Genomic DNA, 5,136 nt, shown 5'->3' on the forward strand with positions numbered 1-5,136 from the left:
AATATGAGTAGTTTATTTCTCTTGCAGCTAATAATTATAATGGTTTACACATCGTAAGATCTATATCAGTCCTGCTGTAGTTTTTATGTTCTTATAGTTCCCTTCAATGTATGTCATAAATTTGTTCCAATCATTAATAAACTTTGTATTTTTTTGGTTTCTAATTTTTTGTGTCATTTTTGCAAGTTCTACACATTCAAATAACTTTGCTTTTTTTTTTTCATAAAGATTTTTATTAATTTCCAGTTTTTTAACAGAAACAAAAAACAACAAAAAACAAACAAACAAAAAACTCATATTTTCATAACCTTATTTTCATAACCCTCTTTTCCCGGACTTCCCCATACCTTTCCCTTTTTGCATCCTTAATTTAGTACCATTATTCAGCAACCTATCTTGCCCAATTAAATATAAATTTATCCTCTTTCTCTATTCCACCCTAAATTTTAAACCCAATTATCGCTGCAATTCTACGTCTTCTTTTCCCTCAGCATTTTAACACTCCTCAGTTTTATAATAATTCTTAAGATACATCTTAAATTTCTTACAATCTTCTTCGACAGTCTCTTTCTCTTGGTCGCGGATTCTGCCAGTCATTTCTGCCAGTCCCATAAAGTCAATCACTTTCGCCTGCCATTCCTCCAGCGTGGGTAGCTCTTGTGTCTTCCAATACTTTGCTAGAAGAATCCTTGCTGCCGTAGTAGCGTACAAAAAGAAATTCTTATCCTTCTTCGGCACCAACTGGCCGACCATACCCAAGAGAAATGCCTCTGGTTTCTTATTAAAGGTGCACTTAAGCACTTTCTTAATTTCATTATAAATCATTTCCCAGAAGGCCTTAATCTTTGGGCAGGTCCACCAAAGGTGGAAAAAGGTACCCTCAGTCTCTTTACATTTTCACATTCAAATAACTTTGTTTGCCAATGTCTAATTGCTGGGGTGCTTTGACTTTTCCAATTTTGGGCAATTAATAATCTAGCGGCAGCTGTGGCATACTGAAATAATGTCTTATCTTCTTTTTTAATTTCATCCCCAATTATTCCTAGTAGAAAGGCCTCTGGTCTTTTGGGAAATGTATATTTGAGTATTTTTTTTTAACTCATTATAAATATGTTCCCAGTATTTCTTCATTTCATCGCATGTTCACCACATGTGGAAAAAATTACCCTCTTTAGTTTTACACTTCCAGCAAAACTTATTACCTGCTTTGTACATTTTCCCCAGTTTTGCCGGGGTAATGTACCACCTATACATCATCTTTTCTAAATTTTCCCTCAGTGTTACACATGCTGTGAATTTCATTCCACTAGTCCATAAATTCAGCCACTTATCATACTCTATATTATATCCCAGATCCATTGCCCATCTTGTCATAACCTCCTTTATTTCTTCATCTTTGGTGTCCCATTCCAATAATATGTCATACATTTTGGATAATAATTTGGATTTGCCCTCAATTATTTCTATCTGAAATTTGGATTTCTTCTCATTCATCCCTACTTTTTTGTGTTCTGTCCATATTGCGTTTATTTGGTGGAATTGTAACCAGCTTGTTAATTTACCTTTCAACTCCTCATATGTTCTCATCTTCCATCCATTTTCTGATCTTATTAGTAGGTCTTTATAGGTGAATCTTTTTCCTTCCATATTTGTTTTTTTAATCGCTGAAATATCAGTTGGTGATTGCCACCAGGGTGTTTTCCCTTCTAGGAGTTTTTTTATTTTTCTCCCACACTTCATAAAGGGGCCCCCTAATAATATGACTTGAAAACCCTTTATGTACTTTTTCTTTATTTTGCCACAAGTAGGCATGCCAGCCGAACCTATTGTCGAACCCCTCTAGGTCTAATAAATCAGTATTTTCCAAATTAATCCAATCTTTGATCCAGCAAAGGCAGGCAGCCTCAAAATATAATTTCAGGTTGGGTACCGAAAATCCCCCTCTTTCTTTCCGATCTGTAAGAAGTTTGAATCTAATTCTTGGCCTTTTTCCTTGCCATTTAAATATCGAAAGAGTTTTCTTCCTGTGGCATTGTTGAACATGAGACTTCAGCGAGTCTTCTTGCTCCTGGATGCATGGTGTTACATCATGGCTGGCACTGAGATGACAACATGATTGAGGATGGGATAGGGAGAGCATGATGGATAATCATCCACCTGATCCAATACAGCTGTGTGTATCCATTTCAATATAATTGCAACACGAATTCATAATGTAAACTCTGATGTAACATTATGCACCAACTCAACTCAACTTAATTACTGTACAAATGAACAACAGAGTAAATGACAAGCAGAATCCAATTAAAGTAATCAAAACTTGGGTGGAGAGGTGGCAGAAGGCGGTGCTTGAACTCCAAAGGAAAAATACACTCTCGTTTGGACATAATTACTCTTCTTACTTTTTTTTTAAAAACTCAGCCCCCCCCGGCGTTTTCTCTTTCTCACTCTCTGTTTCCCTTTTTAATTTCTGCACCTTTCCCTGATAAGAGGAAAAACTAGTCTGGACCTATCTTTTAAGAGCAAATGTTCCCTGGGTTGTGCTCATCCTTTCTGCGTTTTTGTACGTTAATCATTAAATATAATTAATTACAGCATCTTGTAATTAACTTGGAAGGAATAATTATACAAGGGAATGGGTTTGTAACCACATCACATTTCTTTGATTTGGGAGGGAGTAAAAATAGGATAAACGGCTTGTGGAATTAGATGAATAAAGCTGGCTTCATTCACCTGGAGATGAAATGTTGCGCTCAAACTCAGGAGCCAATTTATTCAATCAGCTGAAGGAGGCAAATGAAGCTTTTCCTGCACTGTGCCATTTTGGGGCTGCCAATTGGGAATGACTGCATGTCTGAGTGCTCTCCCATGGGAAAAACAAGTCCCTGAATGTTGAAAACTAGCATTTTAGGTGTTAACAGAAAAATCTGAGGGCTCCCTTGGACAAAAACAAAGACACCAACCAGGATAACTTGGAGCAAAACAGCAGCCTGTAGGCTTGGCCTTTATTGGATACTGTCACGACAGGACTCCCACCCGCAACAAGATGAAGCAAAATGGAAGTCCAGAACAAAAGAAGACCCCAACTTTTATTAGTTACTAATCCCCCAAACTACACCCCTAAGACTACATCACAACTACATCACAAAAGGGAGGGGTTGAGGGAGGAGTTGTGGAGGTAACCTGAGTATCTTGTCACCTGGCTGGTCCCTCCTTTCCCCCTCCCCATGAGTCATTTCCAGAGGACAAAAGGGAGTTGGCAGTTTCCTGCCCCCAGAGGGAAGATCTAATCATTGTCCTTTGTTCCATGTTGAATCCACTCCCATATGCAAGTCCTTTGTGACCTGGATGGTCTTCTGTCTGGGACCATCAAGGCTGTCAAGCCAACTGGGTAGGGCTCCTGTGTATGTGCTGGTATGGTTAAGGGATTATGGCCGTCCTGTATCAAACTATCCCCCTTTGATAGTCCTTCCTTCATGGAGTAAAATAAAAGTGGACCAGTGTAAATCTGATGTATGGTTGATTTACTATGAATTTATAACAGAAACATCGCGTATGTCGTGTGTGTGTTGTGTTTGTACAAACTGAATGATTGGGGGGGGGGTTTTCCTGAAACATAGGGAAATGGTTTGCCCTAGTCTATTCCCTGCATCAGGAATGGGGAAACTGTGGCCCTCCAGAGGTTGTTGGGATACAACTTGCATGACTTTTGCCAGGCTGACTGGGGCCGATGGGAATTGGAGACTATCACACACCCTCAGATGAAAATAGGGACATTCTTCACTCCCCCAACTGACCATCCTTGACCTCCCATTATTTTGGTGCCCCCTGCCCCCCACAGAACATTTCCACCACCACTGCTCCACTGGGATACACCACAAACACCCTCCGCTGTCCTGAGAGCTTGATTTTGAGATGAAGGGCAGAATATTATATCTTATCAATCAGATCTGGTGGTTGAATTAAAAACCAATGGGGTGGAAGTTGCTGGGGAAACTTCCTAAGAACTTAGCTCCATGGAAGAAGGGCAAGATAAGTAAGACAGTCTGACATGGACTGATACTGACTGGAAGATCTGATGCAGAGGCATGGACAGTTCAATGGTTCACGGAGCTATGAATCTTGCAGTTCAGTGTCTGTGAGGGAAGGTAAAGTTGTCGGTTTGGCTGTGGCTAACACCTCGCACAGGGCTAAGCGGAGGACTGAGAAGCACTCCCGCGAACTCAGAAAACTTAGGCACAGGAAATGCAGCAGGCTGAGGTAAACGTCAGAGCAGTCAACGATTTGAGAAAGTAAAACTTGAAAGTAGGGTAAGTCGAGAATGAAGTTTGACAATAAAAGGCTGAGGAAACGGGGAATCTGGTTCAATTGGGCTTTTAATTCACCTCATGTTTTTCTTTTCATTTAATATAAATTTATTTATTTGGAATCCATCATGGCGCTAAAATTATGGAATTGGAATATTAATGGGATGAATGACAAGAAAAAACAAAATAAAATTGAACAATTCTTGAAAAAGAAGAATTTGGACATTATATGTTTACAAGAAACACACGTGGCAAGGAAACATAGAAAAATATTGATTAATAAAAGATTAGGGAATGAATTTGTATCTTTGGACAAAGAAAAAAAAAGAGGGGTAGTTCTATATATCAAAAACAAAATTGAATCTCAACAAATCTTTAAAGACGAAGAAGGAAGAATTATAGCAGTCCAGATCAAATGGCAGGGTGAAAATTTGATAATTGTCAGGATCTATGCACCTAATGGAAATAAGACTGATTTCTACAAAATCTTGGAAGAAAAACTATTTGATTATATGGATCAAAAAATTATAATAATGGGAGACATGAACGGAGTGGTTTCATTGGAAATGGACAGACTAAGAAAAGGAACAAATAAGGAAGGGAAACTACCTAAGACTTTTTTTATGATGACTAAGAACTGCGGTTTGATCGATATTTGGAGACTCAGACACCCATTGGAGAAGCAATTCACTTATTATTCAGAACCAAATCAGTCAATGTCAAGAATAGATCAAATATGGGTTTCGAATGAACTGACTCCAAGAATCCAACAAATTGAAATACAACCTAAAGTAATTTCGGATCATAATCCAATAAAAATGGAATTAAA

Source organism: Podarcis cretensis, assembly GCF_951804945.1.
Source record: "Podarcis cretensis genome assembly, chromosome: 10".
In the NCBI taxonomy this organism is placed as follows: Eukaryota; Metazoa; Chordata; class Lepidosauria; order Squamata; family Lacertidae; genus Podarcis; species Podarcis cretensis.